General features: G+C 50.0%; 1 long non-coding RNA gene across 7 annotated transcripts in view; it reads left to right on the forward strand.

Moving 5' to 3' along the window:
- The window catches only part of LOC310884337, a 186,659-nt gene that overhangs the window by 111,147 nt on the left and 55,697 nt on the right, over nt 1-19,815 (forward strand). The gene's annotated exons all lie outside the window — the stretch shown is intronic.

The raw sequence follows: 19,815 nt of genomic DNA on the forward strand, positions 1-19,815 counted from the left end.
AATCTCAAGTATCTATAGTATAATCCCATACGACCCTATCTCTAATGCCTCTTTTTGAGATAGAGCTGTTGTCCCCTTTTTATGGGTATGAATTCAGCCACCCAGGCTCTCTCTTTGTAATGGTCAGACGGAAAGATTGTGGTGAGCCTTGATTTCTTCTGTTGCTTTTATTTCCCCTGATGCCTCAGCGTTTGGGATTTTGTCCATGTATACTCGTATTATGCTTTATAGCTAAGTAATCTGACCTAGTTTCCACTTTTTGTATATTTACTTCCTATGGCAAGGCTCTGAGTCCATAAGTCATCAAAGATGGTGCATATTCTCTTCCAAATTTATCTTGAAATGATTGTCTGGAGGCAAGTCATAATTTCCACAAAGACTACGAATGATTGAGAAAAATCCCTGTTTCAGATGGCAGCAACCTCCACGCTGAAATAATTGCTTTGTCTGGCTGCTCTTTACATGAGCTCCTAATGGTTTCTGCTTCTATAGTTTTTCTGAACCACTTGCTCGTAGTCACGGCGTGTCTGATCACATTATTATTTTGCAAGGGAAAAATGGGGTACACTTCTGCTTGTGTACAATGGATGTATGGTCGCGGTGGCGTGCCGGGGCAGGTACGTGATGTTTGCGTTCTGTCTCTGTCCCGTGGCCCCAGAGGGCAGATCCTGCCTTAGCAGAGGTGGGTGCAGAGCCCTCAGTGCTCCCTTGCCCAGCATTGAAAGCATTTTAATGGCTGGGTCAAGAGGGGTAACATTGAGTCGAATGAGTAAGAGGAAATTTTATTCCAGTGGGAGTCTCTTTACATATATGACATTATTTAGAAATGTATCCAGAGAAAGTTTCTTTGTCTTTAAATAGAGTGAAATATTTTATCTATCAAGAGAGAAAATCTGGTATGTAAGAATATGTACTTAACTTTGACGTGTTGGGTACCGCTGAGGCTGGCAAAAAAGATATTAAAAAAAAACAGAGATTTAAGTCTCTGGTTGTTTAATATCCTCTTTTGAGAGTCTCTTCCTCCTTATGAAATAAAACATATTTTGTAACATACTTAAAACTATCGCAGTTAAATCTAGGTTCAATACCTCTGGTGTCATGCTCCTGTATGTAATTTGGATGCTCTACATTTTCCTACTCATTACTTAGGAATGACAGTCTACAAAATCAAGACAAAAATCAATTTGAAAGTTGATTTTTTGCAACTTCTACAGCTTTATCTTTTCTTGTTAGCTCAAGTATTTTCCTGCAGGAAAAGTGCACTGACTGAATTGCTGTACTTCTTAGTTATTTCTTGTTTTGCAAATTCATAGCTGTTCCATGTTATAAGAGTAGAAATTTCATTAGGGAAATTTTGAGGGTTTTTCTTTTAATTAAAGGAGGTGTCATACGTATTTCGTCAAACTGCAGCTGCCGATTCCCAGATGTCATTGTGGCATTTGTTTAATTAAGAGCAAAATTATCTGCATGACTGCAGAACCATGAGATTGGCTCTTCCAGCATTTGCAGGGTAAGAGCTGTAGCTGGGTAAATCAGCAGAGTTCCTCTGCTGTCCACTGAAAACTAGCACTGTCTACTATCTGAAGACAGATTAGTGCAGAAGAGGATAGAAGCTATTGTGCATCTTCTTTAGCTCTGAGCTGCCACAGTTAAACATCGCTAATGATGCTGATAAGGACATTTTCCAACAGATCTCTCCCTTTCCAGGCTGCACTGTTCACCCTGCTCCCATTGTTCAAGACAAAAAGCAGCTGCCTGTCTTTTTTGCAGATATACTTTGCCATACTTCACACTTTTGCTGTCCGGTATACTCAACCTTTTTTTTTTTTTTCTTTTCTTTTTACAAAATCAGTTTTTAGGGGTTTACCTTACTTGCCTATCTTCTGGGGAACTAAATCTATGTGACTTACTAGCCTAGTATATGTGTTTGATGGACTTCTAGACATTAAAGTTCCCATCAAAAATGTATGCATTAAGACCAACTGTAATTCAGTTAATCAGAAAGATAGACTTCATTGTATTAGCTTTTTAAATCAGTATTATGGAGGGGAAAAATTCCCTGATGGAGATAAAACAGATCTCAGGCACTAGTGATCTTCTTGCTGACCTTCAAATGAGTTTGGAGCCCTAACCTATTATCATCCCAACGTGAATGAAATATCAAAGACATCTTTTAGCATCAGGCAGAATTAATGATTATTCGGCAAGGGAGCAATGTAAGGAATTTCTGTCTTCACAGAATGTAAGGATGGCTAATTTGTACAACAAAGATTAGAAGTAGAGAATTTATTATAGTTTGTTATAATAGTTTCATGATTTCCTTTTTAATTGGTTGAAGCAGCAAATGCTTGCGGGAGCACAGCAGAGACCCGGGGAACTCGCCCCTCGCGCTCCCTCCCGGGCGGGCGGGCGGCCGTGCGTTGGTCGCTGCTCTCGCCTTGCAGGTGGTCGGTGCTGGAGCGCTCTCGCTGCTTCCACCTCCTTTCACCGTGCTGTTTCTTCACGTGGGTTTGGCTCTGGTCCCTGCTGTGTGTCTGCTGCCCGCCCTGGCGGCAGCACTCGCTGCTCCAGCATCGGAGGGAACCAGAAAATGGGTGCACACGCACGCAGTCCTCTTGCTCTCGGGGTTGTGTACAGGGTGGCTGGCAGGTTTGGCTGCGCTGGTCAGGGTGCCGGGACAGTTGGGGATGTTCAACTAAGCCCTGTTAAATGGAAATTCATGAATGACCCTAGGTTACAATTTCCTGTAACCTTTCTTTTACTAGATGGATGAAATTGATGCATCTAAACCACATTTTCAAGCCTGCATCTGGGCAGAATGCTAAATTCACCTCGCAATACAGCTCACGTGTCGAGTTTGCCCAGACCTTCGTTCTCTAGTGCCTGAGTACAGTTTGACTTGAAATCCTCTCCAGTAAATTCAAGTCTGTAAAACTATAACAGGACCCCAGGGCAACCTCCAGTTTCTTGACCTAAAACACACAATTTCAACGATTTTCGGAAGATATTGATCTTTGGCATGTTTAATGATCATTATTAACTTCAGCATTGTGTAGGGAAAAAACAGGAAGTAAAAGGGAGGAGAGAGAAGGAGGCAGAAATTGTGCTGCTAGAGGGGAGAACTGGGTGCAGGCAAGGGGCAGCCCCTGCCCCGATCCAGCCTCAGGTCGAGCGGCAGTGGTGGCCGAGGGCCCCCCGGGGCTGGACCCGCTACGGAGGTAGCGGTGCTGCACACAGTGGGGACAACGGCTGGGAAGGCCAAGGGAGCCGCGCGGAGTCCCCTTTGCCTCTCCCTTTCCTCTCTTAGGCTTTGCTTCCCACCCAGCAGCCTGGGAACTGAAGCACGGGCCTGTCCTGTAAGCGCCAGCACGACGGCAGCAGCACAGCATCAAGGGTCAGGGTCCCTGGGAGGCTGTCTCCTCCTCCCTTAAAGAAATTTAAAAGCCTGGAAAGGTATAAATCCATTAAAAGTCTCGTAACAAGAGGTGGAAAATGGGGAGAAAATTTGACCTGTTAATAAAGGATTTAGTCAAACATTTATGTAAATATTTACACTGCACTATAGCGTTAGCTTTTCCAGTTAATCTGCTTTCTCTGTTAATGTCTCTGAGCAAAATATGTTCCTAGAGTAGTTTACAGTAAAAATTAGTGCCATATCTGGCCTATTACTCATCTCCCATAAATGATTAAAAAGGGGTAGATGCAAAAATCTATTTCTGAGAGGGCTTTTTTTTTTTTTTTTCCCTCTGACCACTGATCATTCTATTTTCTTATAGAAAATAAAGGAATTAAAAGATGACAGAAATTGCCGTTTTCTGGGAAGTCTGCTTTGCTTGTTTGTCATTTTGGAAGGCAACTTTTATTTGCAAATGGAAAAATGTTAAAAATTTAAAATGTCACTTACGGCATCTGCAGTTGCCCTGTGGAAGAGTTTGTTCACCCGTCAGCCTTTATAAGCATACACGCATGGATTTCTTTTACTCCTGGGAAATCTTGTCCAGTTCCTACACTTTTCAACACGGTTGGTGTAGGGGTAGCCTGGAGTTAAACACAAAAATATATTATTGCATTTGACAATTTTCACAAATGTGCTTAGTGTATTTTGAATATTGAACACAAACGATTGGCCCTTTAGCACCCTGGATAAGCCTGATCCATGCCAGAAGTCCAGTTACTACCAGGAGAGCAACATCTGGGTGAACATCTGCTGAGGACCAGCTCTAGGCTCCTGCATTTGAATAATACGATTTCACTTGGCGTGCCAAGAAGGCCTGCAAGACTGGAATTTTGACTTTTCTTCAGGTGCACACTCAGCTGTCTTATCAAGCCAATATTAACAGCCCTTCTGGTTTGTAAGCAGCTGCCCCGTACAGTAACGCTGACGATGAAACCTACTGAGGGCCAACATAAAACCCTTTCCTTTTCAAGATTCTGCTCTGTCAGCCTCGATTACTGGTTTAATGGGGGTAAATATTTTTAGAAATGCCAAGACGTAAGGAACACCCTGTATCACCAAGCAGCTTTAAATGGAGCGTGCCAGATCCCTGAAAGCCAAGGATGTTCACCAGGAGGAGACTGTGGCCCCAGGAGAGCAGGAGTGCCCTTGGGTGGCAGGGTGCACCCATGAGCACCCAAGAGCGAAGCAGGGGACCCCAAAACAAGAGGCAAGGACCTTTCTCCCCTTCCTGGCCAGCTGGAGGGACAGCCAGTGTAAGTGCAGGATGGACCTGGCCAGAAGGAAAGGTGCCTCTTGGTCTTCTCCTGCAGCTGAAGCATCTGGGGAGGGAGACAAGCAGGGAAGGATAAAGGCAGGGAGTCTGGGGACCTTCAGATTTTGTTCTGAATTGAAATGCGGAACTTTGAAATCTCTGAATATTCTCAGCAGCAATGCTGCCCTTCCCTTAGCTCTGCCTGCAGATGCAGTCAGGATCAGCTGTGCCCCTGTGTCTGAGCCTGGATTTTCTCTATAAACACCCACTGCAGACAGAAAGTGGCTTTCAATTAGACCTGTTGTTCCTGCAAAGGCTCAATCAGCAGATCTTAATGGCGAGAACACGCAGTAAAAACAAATGCTCAGCTTGAGTAGTCACTGAAAGTGAATATAAAAAGTCTGTATCTGACTGCAGAAAATACCCTTGCATGCTGTGCTGAAGGCATCCAGTTAGGAACCAGATAAACATGTAACTTAGCAACAAAGACCAAATTGTAAGTGTTTGCAGTGCAATGTCACTGTGATCTTTAGACCAGCTCATACTTGCACGAGCAAATACCCTGCCTTGCCAGCACCGAGCCCTCCTGCACGTGTGGCAGGGTTGGCCGTCTTCTGCGCCCCTTTAGCGGCCAGTTCCTGTAACTGCTGGTTTCCTGGGCCTGTCCAATCCATTCTGCTCTTCTGTGGGTCTTGTCAAAACCTGTTATGTCCATTTCCTGCCAAAGGGACCCCCTCATAGACAAACTAATCTGTGCTTTTATCCACCTCTTTCTCAAAGTGATAAACAGTTCGATGAGTCTGCAACATTACACCATATGTCTGCATGAATTCTTGTAACAGATGTGCTGAAGCTTGGAAAAACTTATTTTAGATAAGCCAAATAATCTTTTCAATTATCTTTTGCTGAAAATATTGTATTTTTGTAAGCATTCAAGAGCATTATGGCATAAAACGCTAGCCTAATTATCATTATCTTCTCTATTATGTTTGCTGAAATATTTTTTGGAGTTGTCAAATACACGTCTATTTTGTTATTTGGGAAGGGTTCTTTTAGACAGCTGTATACTTTGTTTCTCAATCATGCAATTTGATCTACTTGATTGCGAGAAGACATTCTCTGGAAGGATAGCTGCGGTGGCTCGCAGTGATGCAGGACCGCTGCGGTTGCAAGAGCAGGTACCTCGGGTCCTCCAGCGGTGTCCGTGGAGCAGCACTCCCGGCACAGCCCCGGGGCGTGCAGGCGTCCCCACGCAGAGCGCCGGCCGCCAGGGGACGGGTGGAGGGCAGGCTCGAGCATCCCACGGGGCTCTGCTGAGAGCTGAGCCCGTGATGGGTGGGAGAAGCTGCTGCCTTGCATCAAAGCGTGTGTTCGCATCTTTTACACGTTTGGGCTAATGCTCAGCTCCTGGCACGGATGAGCTGATAATGCTGAAATGCATTTATTTTTTTTCCCACAAGTTTGGTGATTAGGCCCAAGGTTGATGGAAAATCCCTCCAGCTGCTAATGTTGCAAAACACTATTTGTCTGAAATTAGGAGAAATTTTATTGCACCAGGGAGCCAGCAGAGGGGATACATTTACAGTTCATCTCAGTTCCCTCCAGAAAATGCTGTTTGGCTCCAGCAAGCTGCAGACGTGACAGTTCTCCTTGGCTGCTGAATAACCATGAGACAGGTGCTGGGAGTGCATGTGGTTACAGTCGAGCGGGGGGGGAGCATTGTGCTTCAAGCATCGGTATATCCATTTACTTAAATTATCGCTAAAGCTAATGTCACCCCGTCTACTCCACCACATATTATTGAGTGCTCCAGCTGAGTAATCTCATTAGAATTTGTCTCGTTTTCACCTCCGGCAGCAGCCCTGTACACAGCTTCTGAAAAGGTTATTCACACAATATTGCATGACCTTGATGAAAGGCTAATTTGATAAGAATTCAATTTAAAATTCCATTTGTACTGACAAACCAGGATTTTATTGATGTCACAAATTTTCAGCAGTGGAAACGACATTAGGTGTGAGACTGCATTGTTTGTAGGCCTGGAGGTGGAAAAGGCAGGGGATTTATAGGAGCTGCTTTGTCAAAGGGTCAACATACCTCCCAGCAGTTTAGTTTAAATGCTTCGGTAAACCGTTCTTAAGCTTTCTCTGCTTTATTATCTTATTTTTCTTTTTAGTTTACTTAAAGAGATCGTTACAGAGGCAGGGATGAAGCAGTGGGTGTTGAGCAGGGTTGTTTCCCAGTGCGTTGCCAAGTGCATTTTCTAGTCACCCTTTCATCCTGAGGTCTCTGTGAGGTTGAAACAAGACTGAACAGACAAACAGTGTGATTTGCCCTCTCGGACCTCAGTCTGTGCCGTGGGCAAGCGTCTGCTCCCTGCTGGCAGGAGCGCTGAGGCAGCTGCAGCGCTGCCCTTCGGTCCTGGCCCAGGTGCGGGGGCGTTTGCCGATGTTTGTGCCGGGGTGGCCCCTGCCCAGGGTGGCAGAGTGGTGGCTTTAATTATGTATGCAGGAGGAATTGCTTTTGTAATGGACTGACATCAACAAATGGGGAGTAAAGAAAAAATCCATGCTTGTTCAGCCACTTAAGTTGTTCACCAGTACGGCCTGAAGCTTGAAACCATTTTTAATGCCTCTGTGCCTGACCGGATGGGCGTGCAGACCACATCGTACCCGTGCGTCACACGCAGGAGCGGTCGCTTGCTAACCCCTCATAGCCAGAGTCTGCACGTACCGCATGGCAGCGCGAGGACACCGCTGCCGCACTCTGCAGGGGAAGGGCTGTGGCAGGGCGGTGAGAGCCCCGCAGGTGGCCAGAGGCAGTGGGAGTCAGCGTGCACAGAGGAAAATGGGGCTGAAGAGAGAGAAGCAGCATCCCATCGCTGTTTCTTCCAAATGAAAAGCTTAACAGCAACACAATCTGTTGTTTGTACAAAAACGTGTTAGAGTAAGGCAAGGAGCACCTGCCTAAAAAAGGCACTTGAAAAATAACCGTGCTCCATGGTGGAGAAACATCTGCAGGGACAGGGCGCTGTGGCCTCGCACGAGCAGCCCTCCGGCTCTGCACGCAGCGTGGTGGCCGGGCGGGGCCCCTCCTGGGCCCCCTCCTCTGAGATTTTCTATCTTCTTGGTTTTTTAGCCAAGTACAAGGAAGACAGGAATAGGTTGCTCCAAAAGACAGACTCCCAGTGGCTCGGGCCGCCTTGTTTTGACGGAAACGGGCCTCTCCCCCCGACCTCCTGAAGCTCACCCAGTCCTGCTGGTCACAAGGCCTGTGAGGCATCTGCCCGCGCCGCACGTGGTGTAGGCCTCCCGGTGCCGAGCAGCCAGAGCCTGCCTGTCTCTGTCAAGAGAGACATCTCTGAAAGCCGCTTTCCTGCTTGTTGTTGCTGACCTCTGTTAGAAGACCGAGACGTCATCCTGGAGATCCAGAGTATCAGTTACTTTGCTATTCTTCCAAATCTGATGTTCGCATGGATACTGCATTTCATCTTTTCCCCAACCAAGAGATCCTTCAGGTTCTCAGAAAACCCTCAGAGAAGCGTGTAATTACCGCTTCCCTGTGCATCTCCTCACGCTGTCGGTGATGGAGAAGGTGCTGCTGTGGTGTAGCCTGTCATTTTCCCCAGACAAAGCAGTAATCAAGAGGAGCTCAGGTTGAACAGGGGGTAGAGCAGTGTCATCTCTGTCCACATTTATAACTATTAATTTAACTCATCTTCTCCTATTGATTTCAGTCTGATCCTGCCGGCAAGGAACTTGGCTCTACAGCTCTCAATACACCTTCACTTTTTGCTTTTATCCATTCTAATCACGTACACTATTGCAGGTATTTGATTTTAAATTGCAAACTGATTACCATGGATCAGTTTGCTGACTGGATTTAGAAGCAGCTTGCTAAAATACCACAGGTTTCTGCCTGTTTTCTTAGATGGCTGCAGGATCCTGGGAGAACTCGGGAGTGATACAGAAGCTCTTCCGTGCGATGCTGAGGGTTGTTACTTAGGTACAGCAGGTGCTGGCTAAACGCTGTCGCTGCTGGAAGCTGCGCTTCAGAAGGCGGTGGGACGCAGGAGCGAGCGCGTCCAGCAGCCAAATCCCTGCACTGGCCCGGGACCCGCAGCCCCCTCCGGAGAGCCGCCTGCCCCAGCCCGCTGCGCGTGGGCGCTGGGCCGCGCTGTGCCGGTGAGGAGCCCCGCGCCCCCGGGGCTGGGCGCAGCGCACCCCGTGCCGAGCTGGGGTAGCATTGCTCGCGGCACGCAGCTGGGGCCTCGTGGGCTGTGCAGCTCAGCGAAGGTTGTCACCTGGAAAGCAGAGGGCTGGTTGTGGCCAGCATGAATAAAAAGGCAGTGGAGAAAGGGATGTGACAAATTGCTCTCTGAGTGTCAGGGATGACTGAACTGCTGTGGAGGTGCAAAGCAGAGCCAGGCCTCGCTCCAAGGCCCGAGCCCTTCTCGTAGACTTTACGAGAGTAGGAAGCGGTGCTGGTGGAGATATAAAATGGATTATACCCGGGAGTGGTGTCTGCTGGTACAGTTTCACCGACTTTGGTCTTGAGGGATTGTTTTGGGGGTGATATCAACCCTTTCGTCCAAAGACAATCATCCATAGCAAGCTCAACAGATTTTGGAGGGAAGTGCTAAAACAGCGGGGCTGTTTGAGGAGCTGAGCCAAGCATCGTGCAAGGCATTTCAGTACCTGCGCTAAACCCCTCTGTGCTCCAGCCCCCTGCCTCCGACCGCCTCATGCGCTGGGCATCGCTCTGCCTCCAGCCTGGGCTTGGCAGGCACCAGCCTGGCAGGGGGCAGCGGGGGACCCTCCTTCCCAGAGCCTCTGGCCCCAGGTCCCCCTGGTTTTGGGGTCAGAGATGACATGGCTCACAGCTGAGAACGACGATTATTGGCAATTATTACCATGAGCTGCTAATTAGCACGTGCCGCAGTTATTGCACCTGGAGTGTCACAGTGCTAAACCAGATCCAATAGTATAATTACTCTGAGCTAGTACCTTGGAAAAAATCAAATGTGCACTGAAAGTAATGATATCCTCTGCAAAATAAAACTGCAAAATAAAAAGCCAGCCTTATCTGACTTAATATCCTTTTGCTTTGATAGATTTTGCAATAAATTACTTACTTAATGGATAGCATGAAACATCACACAGTGATATTTCAAACATTCAGCTGCCTTGATCATTTAATACTATTTTCCCTTTTTTATTATGCCATAGGAAGAATTTTAATTATAATATTTATGCAAATTATGTTTGTATAATCGTATTTGAAAGACTGTGTGGATCAAATTTTCCGGCCAATTTATCTAAATACAAGCTTTAAACTTTCCTTTTATCACTGTCACAAATGCTCTTTCCATTAATTTATCATTTCAGGCACTTCCTATTACAGTATCATGTAAGGCTTGGTATCATTTGTGGCCTCCAAAAAAAGTAAGGTCTCTGGACCCAAGCACACATTTATGTATGCGGCGTGGAAAATCTCAGTGCTGTATTTAAGAGTATTTGTTTTTGAATGGCTGTGCTTTCTTTTTTCCCCCCGCTATGCAAGCGCGGCGCCGCTCCGTGTCCCTGCCGGCTGTGCTCCGTGCACCCAGCGGGGCCGTCCTGCAGCCGCGGCGGGCGCGGGGCAGCACAGCACGGGCACCACGAGTGACACGGCGCTGGGTTGGGCGCCGCGGAGCCGGGCGGCACTGCCCCTGACCGGTGCAGGTGGGTTTCATGTCTGCAGCTCGTTGTACCATGCTCAGAGAGGGATGGAGGCAGAGCCTACGGTCACGCCGAACTCTGTTCAGCGCTGAGCTTTGCATGGGGGCAGGAGGGCTTCCTTTAATTTTGCCCTGAACTCCCTCTGATGGGGCACCAAAATGCTTGCCCTAAATCATGCTTACTTATGGGTGTGATTGCTGTCCTTTGTATCCGTGGAACCTTGTGCGTTGTTTTTTCTGCTCTTCTGTGTCCGAACGTACTTGCCCCTTGTGCAGCTCTATAAACTGTGTGTGTACTGTGCAGGAGGAGCGAGTGCCCTTCTCCGAGTCAGCAAGCTCTGCAGCCTCTATCAGCACTTGCTGTTGTTGCATCTCTCCAGTTTATGTCACCCTCCTTGCACGTGAGTTTGAATGAGACCTTGTCTTGGAGCCTCTGGGATTTTCATTGACAAATAAGGCAGCCATCTCCTGAATTTAGCCTACAAGCTAGAGACATGAGCTTGGGCAGAATGAGTGCTCTGCTTGGAGTCTGGAAGCGTTTCAGTTTCCAGCAGAAGTTGTGTTTTTTGGGAAATCTTTTATACTGTGTATATCATACCAAATATTAGTAAAGGTTGACATGTGTTGCAATGATCTCCAAGGGACCTGCTGGCATGAAGGGAAGATGTGGAATATTCACAAATTCTTGAGGATTGGCAGAGTTTTAGATGTATTATGACAATATGAGAACAGAAGCCCAGAGTCAGAAAGAGATTAAATATTCTCAGCTTTCATCTTCCCTCAGAAAGCCTGATTTAGAGGGAGCAGAGCTTTCCCTTGTCCCTCTTGACCCCTGCCCTGGTGGGTGTGCGGCTGGAGGATAACTCACTGCTCTCCCAGGAGCGGGGGCTGCTTACGAGATGAAAGCCCCAGGCTGCAGCTGGCAGGAAACACTTGCAGCGAGGTTCTCTTGATTAAGGTGGATTTTTTTTTATCTGGACTTGCCTTCTTTTAAAAAACAGCCGGGTGATAAGACGCATGCCGGTGCATGTTGTGTCTCCTCCTGGGCAGTCTTGCTGCTTGTGGTGGAGGCGGTGTGGCACCGAGCTGCCTTCCTGGTGGGCTCACTGGCGTTACTCACTCTCCCTGTGCGCTTCCAAGGGATGTTAGGTCCGTGTCTCAGCAGTCACCTATTTCCCTGTCCCCGTGAGGCTTTGATTAAAGCATATCTCCTTGCAGGGGTTTCAGCAAGGAGAAGGTCACCGGTGCTCAGTGCTGCTACCAGGATGAGGGGTGGGTGCAGGGACGTACAGAAACCTTCCTGGTCTTCGCTGAGCCGCTCTCAAGCACTTCAGCCTGTCGCGGGAGAGATCTCCCTGCTCGAGCCACTCCTGCTCCCAGCCCCACGTCCTGGAGGCGCTGGACCTGGTGCGGGGCCCCGCAGGGCTGGGTGGCCGGGCGGCTGCAGGCCTTGGTGCCCCGCGGCTCTAAGCTGCTGAAGCCCTGGGAAGCAGCAGCTCTGCTCCCTGCGAGGGCAGGTCAGAGCCCGACAAATACACACGCTTCCTCCTGCCATCGGCTGAGCGGGGGGAAGCAGACCCCACTTGAGCAGCACTGGTGGCTGGCAGCTATCGCCAGGACATCTGGTGCTCCAGCTCTGCGTGCCACCAGCACGCAGCCCTGCTGTGGGAGAACGGCTTGCTGAGATAAATAGCTGTAAAGCCCCAGCTGAAAGCATTTGTCTCCGAACAAGGAGGCTGCAGACAAGCAGGAGATGGAGGGTGCGTGCCCTGGGTGAGCGGCTCAGCGCCCAGACGAGGTCTGGGGATGTTGCTGGGTGTCTGAACCTTGCTTTGAGAGGAGGCTGGGCACGGGTGTCGGGGGGAGGTGGCATCGCTGTTTGCAGGGAAGGGTCGGGGCGACCCGTGCCTAAGCCATCCCATCGCATAGGAATGCCGGTTCTTGGCCCGTGTGTTCCCAGCCCATCCCACCCCCACGGACGGCCCCAGGTGTGTGCGCAGCCCTGAGCCGAAAGGAGAGCTTCTTCCCACACCTAAACAGTCGCAAGGATCCAGCGGCCTGGCCACAGCCCGCATCTGCAGAACCTCAGGCCTGCGGCTGAGCTTGTAAGTGGACTGCTGCCACCGCTGGGCTTGAGAAGCTGCCTCGGTACAGCGGTGCTCTTGCTTTGGAGGCAACAGCAGCTTCTGCGTGGTGCGATTGGCACGGGGTTGGTGGGAAGTGGAGTCGGCCTTTAATTTCCAGGCCGCTATGCAGTAATTGTATGCTAATGGCTCAGGAAGGCTCCAGCACCTGTGATGACAAGCGCGGTGTCTTTCCCCTTCTCCTTCTAAATCTGCTTGGAGTGCCACATGTAAATCCTCCATGCCATATTAGTGTGACGATGTTCATTAGCAAATGACTCCAGCATTGTCTAAATGAGAAAAGCAATTAGGCAGATTTGTGGAAGACAAAATATGTATTGATTAATGTAATGATGACACATGCAGAATAATTTTGGACTCAAAGTAAAAATCAAAAGAAAAAAGGCAGGTGTCTTCCAATTAAGGCATAAATCAACAATTATGAGCTTTCTCTGACTGCCTTTGGAAACTGATGGTATTAATCACTAATGCTCAGTGCTTAACGCTCCAAAGAAAGGAAGCAACCAATATTTTCATATAATTAAAGGAAATTATATATCCAATACCTTTTAATGTGATTAACAACTATAGGGGGAAACTGTTTAAGAGCAGCAGTTAAGAGGAATATTAGAGTATCATTTAGACTGAGTTAAATAACCAAGGTTATATCTGCCCAACTGTGAATTTGGAGTGTCTGCCTTGTGGGTAAGATAAAACTGTTCACTCAGATAATGAAGCAAACACTACCTGGAAAAGATTATAATTGTGGCTGTGAAGCAGAGCCACAATGGTATTTATTTATTTGGCTTTCCCTGTGATGAATAGTGAATTTGCACAGAATCTCAGTACATCAAAAAGATGCCAGTATATAAAACAGGAATATTATTCCGCAATAAAAAATAGATACACTCCTAAATGCATTATGCAAAAGAGAAAAATTAATGTAGGGCTGAGCTTTTTACTTGGTCACAGCTCAGTGGTCTGCACTGATTTTTGAAAGCGGATGGAATGGAAGTGATTAAAACCAGCATGGAAGTGGTTTTCCAGCAAGGCCATCGCTCTGGGCAGTGTAGCTGCTAGCCCAGAAGCCCCGGGGACGAGGTGAGGAGCCAGGGATGGTGGGCAGGAAGGCACACGGGCGTACGGATGGACAGACGTCTGAGCTCCCGGGAGCATGGAGCTGCTTGCAGTGCTTGGGCACATCCCTGCGCCCCTTCCTGCCACCCGTGCCCCTGGTACAGGGCAGCCTGGGCATACTCGGGCACCCCGTGGCACGTCCCACTCGCAGCCTCTCCTGCTGCCACGCGCGGTGCAGCCCTGCACAGCCGCAGGTGCTTTGGCCCCCGCTGCAGAAAGCTGCAGAGAAGCTGGGAGCGGGGTTGGGCAGTGCCGCAGGTGCTTGCACCACGTGCTGCCAGCGGCTGCGGGGCTGGCAGGGCCCTGCTCAGCGCTGGGAGGCGTGCGCAGCTGACCGCTGGCAAATCTGGCTGCTCCCGTTGCCCTGAGCAGGCAGGAGAGGAAGCATTTCCCTAGATAAAAGCAGACTTCTCGAGGCTACATTTGTATTTACGTCTTAGCTGTCTACTTGAAATGACACATTACTTAGAGGAAATAGAGTACCAATATGCATAAGAATCTCTGTTAACGTAAAGCCCAAGACAGCATATATAAAGAGAGATGCTTTCATTACGCAGTGGGTATATTAAATGAAACAGTTATGTCCTGGCACCAGCTCAGTTTTCTCAAGGGATAATTTGTTTTGTGAACACAGGAACCTGTTAAATTAACTAAGACCCAGCAGATGAAGTATAAATTAAGACCTCTTCTACACCCTCCTGTTTTCTGTCTGCAGAAGGTACCAATGATCTGAAACAGGAAAGTGCTTTCAGAGCTCGTTACGCTTCAAAGTCAGGCAAGAGGACAAAAGTGCTGGGTAAATACCTGTTGGAGGCTAATCTCATTCCTGCCTCTAATGCTCAGCCATGTTATCAAAATCTTGGGTAACCAGCTATTCCCTGAGTGACCGGTGTGGAGCGTGCGAAAGGCTGGTCCTTAGCGCCGTAAAGGCAAGGAGGAGGTCTCTGTTGACTTATGGCAGCAACGGGATAAAGCCATGAACCTCCACGCTGGGAGGGCCGTGAGTTCAGGTCATCCCTGCCCTCCCGCTTGTGAACAAACCCATTGCTCCCTGAGCGTGGCTCTGCGTTGAGACACGGTCCTGCTGTGTGGGGGCTGCTGCCCAAGCAGCGGCGAGGCGCTGAGTCCTGCTGCTGCGAGCGGTCTGAAAGCGTGAGCAGCACTTGTGGTGTGCGCAGCGAGCAAGTCCTGCAGGAAAGAGAGGTGCAAAAAGCTAGCTCATGCAGAATTGCTTGTTAATGCTGCATCCTACTGACAGCAGCTTAAATATCGGTGTCTTTAGTTATTTCCTAGTTTAATTTAGCAGAACCAGACAGCTGATGCTTTTTATTTTTCTTCAAGCAGAAAGCCTGCCCCCATCCCTGAATTAACTGCTAGCACAGCAGGCTGTCCTCACAGATGCTGGAGTGCCTGTTTGTTTATCAGGACACAAAGCCTCCATATACTATCTATGGGTAATTAGCGACTGCAAATCTTCACTCTAAGAAGAGATCTGCTGTGCAATTTCCTGTTGTCCCCAAGAGTGCCTCTGACTCAGAGAGCCGTGGGGAGCTAGTGCCGGGCGCCAGCACCCCACGTCAGTAAACCTGCCTCGTGCCCCTGCCCGCTTACCCGTGGCACTCGTTCAGATGGATAACTGAGATGAGCAGCTGTGAGCATGGGATGTACAAACAATTTCCCTTCTGTTGATGAGAGAGGCATAAAGAAGGCTAATGCCTCAGTAAAAATCAAATGCGAATGACCTTGTATTCTCCATCTCTGGAATAGATGCAGACTTGCCCCTAAAATGTTATTAAGATTATGCATTGTAGTCTTACAGCAGTCACAAAGCACCTTGGCAGTTACCGACCCTGCCCAGGGACACCCTCTCCCCATAACACCTGTGCATGTGTATTTTCTATAAAGCTCTGTCTACAATGGCTAGATAGAAGAAAAGTGTCCGGTGTGAGGATGCTGTGCCAATTTTAAATGTTGTCAGTATAGTAGGGGGCCCCGAATGAGACATAAAGACAAAAAAAAAAATTCAGAGTGCTGAGGAGGGAAAGCAGTAAGAAGGAGGCCAGACCAGACTTCAGCTGCAGGCAAACAAGTGCTCTAGGCTTGTGCTTAAAATGTGAAAAGCACAGTTTGGGGAAGAAATGCTGGTAATGGCACAAGTTGCACACACAAGAGAACATGAAGCGGGGGTACGTGAAACAGGGCTCTGAAGGCGTCCTGCGGGCAGAAAGCCAGACTTGCACAGAGGGGAGCAGTGCGCGGCGCGTCTGGCTGCTCGCCCGGCTGGCAGAGCAGCGGGGAGCAGCGGGTGCAGGGGCTGACAGGGCAGGAACCTGCCGCCCCGCGCTCAGGGGTGCCTCAGCACGGCGCCCGGGCTGGGGAGGACGCTGTGGGTAACCTGCGGTCCCAAGTCGTGTGCGTCCTGCTGCAGCGCCAGGGAAAACGCCCGGAGCGCGGTGAGGAGAAATACCGGTTTTGTGATGGAGGTGGGGGTTGGAGGTGGAAGCGGTGTCCTTCGCTGTCACGGAGCATCCTTCCAGCCCTCCGACTCCACGTGCTGTGGGGTCCCTGTGCCCACAGTTCCCCGCAGCCAGAAGGGGCTGTCCCGGCTGCTGCCAGGGGACAACATGGGATTTTGAGGTTGCTGGGTCAAACCTGGTCCCAGCTCAGGGACTGTGGAGCTGCTGCCAGAGGGTGCAGGCTGTGTGTTGTGCACAGCCCGGGTCCCCATGGAAAACGCTAGTCTTGTCGGAACAGTTTCAGTCTGAGGGGAAGCTTCTGACTCCTGCAGGAGCAGGGCGTTGGTTGTCCCCAGTACCACCAGGCAGGGCCGCAGTGTGCAAGCACAGAGGGAGCCCGGGAACCCCACTTGGGGCAGAGTCCAGAAAACCTTGCCAGTGCACGTCGTGGATGAAAACCCATTACCCTGATTGAAAAAGGGTTCAATTGAAATGTTCCTGGCAGCCCTTGCCTTTGCGCACCGCCGCTGCCAGTGCTTGTGCACAGTGTGCCCAGCACGTCACCTCCATAGCTGGGGTGCTTCTGGCTGCCTGGCTGCAGGCTCTTTGGAACCGGGTGAGAAATTTCCGTGTTGGAAACAGTAAGGGAAGAATGGAGACAAATGGCCCAAGGCTCTACAAGATAAGCTTGGCACAAACATTGAAGCAAAAGGCTCGTTGCCTTCGGTTGTGCCTCAGCAGCTGCTGTAAGTCCCTGTGTCCCCTGGGCACTCGCAGGCAGCCGTGGCAGCTCACGGTGGGGCTCTGTGGCAGGGTTTGTGAGAGCAGCGGGGTCTGGGGGGGGGCAGAGGTGCTGGCAGTCCCAGAGAGAATCAGAGGGTGCCAACGCACAGAAACCTGGGCTGCTTCGCCTCCTTGTTCCCCAGATGCCCCAGGGACCCAGCCCCATGCAGGAACCGGTGCACCCAGAGGTGCCCACCTCTTGCCAACGTCTTGCACATCGCGGCCGCTGGCGCCCCACATCGCTGGGCTGGCTTTTAGGAGGGGTCCTGGGCTCTGCTGTCTCCATTGATTGGCTCCCGCAGCAGTGGTCCCGCTGCTTTGTGCTCAGGCAATGGCTTTGGCTTTGGTTTTATTCTTCCCTTCACCGTCTGAAACAATGCAGTTGTGCTTGCTTGCAGCAACTCAGCAACTGAAAAGAAAAAAAAGGGGGGGGGGGAGGAATACAGCTGCCATAAGCCTTCAAACACCTCTGGCTTTTCTAATGTGTTTTAAAGTACTGTGTCAGCTTAATGAACATTTTGATACATCCCACTAAATTACCTTAGCAAATCCTCCACTAAAACATAGCCTAAAAAGATGGAAATCAATGCCTCGATGGTGGAATTTGCCTGCTCCTCTTATTTCAAGCAGTTAAATGACTGAGTAATAGATCCATAAATGAACATCTTATTAGCCTAATCCTGAATGGAAGAATACACAAATCAGCCATTTGTTCAGTGGATATCATTTAAGCTTGCCATCCATCTTAGTCAAAGGAGATGCCTAGTTTAATTTATCAATGCCTAGACAAGAACTCCCGGAGAGGAAAGGGGGGGAGGGAGAAACAGCCTACAAGTAGCCTCTCCTGTTTCTGGTTAGCAAAGCTGCTGGCTAATTGCAGCACACCTCAGTGCAGCAGTGCCTGCAGCTGTGGGCTGTCCCATGTAGGCAAGGGAAGAGCCGGGGTCAGCGGGCACGCGTAGCCTCGCGGGGAAGCCAGCGCCAGGGCCTCTTCCACGCCTGCCCCGGGCCGGGAGCTGCAGCGGTGCCATGCTGCCCCGGGCCGGCTCCAGGCTTCCACTCCCATCGCAGACAGGTCCCCAGCACAGAAACATGTGGAGCCGCGTTCGTAAATGGTAGCAGGTGATGATATGCTGAGATAAGGCTAGGGAGGCAGCATGGAGTAAAAGGTCAGTCCCTCCTCCCCGAGACGGCTGGAGCCGGGGCACATCAGTACAGCCGGCAGACTGCCCAGGGCTTCCCTCCATGCACCGTGTTTGCCCCGCGGCTGCAGTGCCCAGCCCGGCTCCGTGCGCTCCCTGAGTTACTTGCCATGAGCGCCGGCTGAGCGTTCGGCCTTCTCCATGAAGAACGTGGAAGGGGACCAGCGGTCTTAGAGGCGGACAGTCTGCTGGTGGTGTGCTGGGTGTTCATTTAGCATTTCAGCCGATCTCCTCTCTGTGCCTTCGTTCCCTGACTTGGACAGCGAAGGTGAGACTTCACCCACAGGTAATGCCTTTACACTCCTTGCTAGCAAAACTGTATGAAACACAGCTGCCTGTTGTGCAGGAAACGTAACCAGTTTCAGCGTCAGCGGTGCCTAACGCTATAGAGTTTTGCTAACACTGTGGTTACAGAGCATTTGCCTTCATCACAGGGCTGTAGCATGCGTAAGTTCTAATCAGCTCAAAGTCAAACAGGACTGTTTTGTATTAATCTTACTGAAAACTTCACTCATTTATCCCTCCAGATCCGCTCAGTATGCAATCGTACAATCCCCAAGAAAACTTTGAGCACGGAAAGTCCTAGAACAAATTGCAGTGTTAATGCAATGCGAGTGCCGTAGGTCAGACACGTACGTCCCCAGTGAGACGCGGTGCTGCTGTGAGGAAGCGCTGATCTTCATCGCTTTCTCCCTGTGACAAGTCAGCCGCAGTGTCCCAGATTAACTGAGCCATGTGCCATAACATTGTGTTTAAGATTACTGTGACCTTTCAAAAATAAGTCAGTATCAACAGATTGATTCTGCTGTGGTTGGTGTTGGTGCACGGGATGCTGGGCGCTCTGGAGCTGTGCTTCCCAGCACTTCCCGGCAGATGCTGCTAGTTTCTTGCCACGTGCAATCTGCTGAGGTTGGGTGTAGAGGGGAGCAGGGTTTACACGGTGCTTGTACAGCAAGGCTGCACGCCCCTGGTGCCTCCTGTGCGTTCCAGAAAGGCCTTGCTGCCGTGGGCGCCTCTGGGCATGGCAGCAGCCCGCAGGACAGCAGCAGCACCTGGCGCAGGGGCTGAGCGGGCAGCGGGAGCTGCGGTGCCCGGCGGTGCCCGGCGGTGCCCGGCGGTGCCCAGCGGTGCGGGGTCGTGCTGCCTGCCTGCCCCAGCCCTCGGGCTCGGCTGCTGGGCAGCACTGTGGGGCCAGGCAGGAGACCAGCAAGCCCTGGCTTGAGCATGGTGGGTGCTGCCGCGCAAGGAGGCAAGATGCTGAGCTGTAGCTCCGGGAGGTGCTGCGGGACTGGCACCTTCCCCGCTCCCTTCTGAGACTCCAGGGAGGTGGGAGCTGCAGAGGGGTGGTTGCCTGAACCTTTACCTTGTCCTACAAGGAGCCTGAAGCTGGATAAGAGAGTTGTGCTCTTCTAAAAAGTGACTGATTAAGACATAATTTAGATGCAAAACTTGTCATCAGTATTCATGTCCTTTGTTCTCAGATGGCTTTTATTGAGCCAGATTTGAAATGATCGGAAATGGGAAATGGCAGATTTCTAGAAGAGACTTCTGAGGTCAGGCTGGGATTTTGCAGAGATCAACTGAAGATAACCTAAATAGTCACTCCAGACATATGGGAGGTTCCATGGTTTTCTGATTTCTGGGTCCCTATTAAGCTGTGTTGTCCTGCTTTCAGTTAGGACGGAG

The sequence above is a fragment of the Anser anser genome (genome assembly GCF_964211835.1).
Source record: "Anser anser genome assembly, chromosome: 20".
Classification (NCBI taxonomy): Eukaryota; Metazoa; Chordata; class Aves; order Anseriformes; family Anatidae; genus Anser; species Anser anser.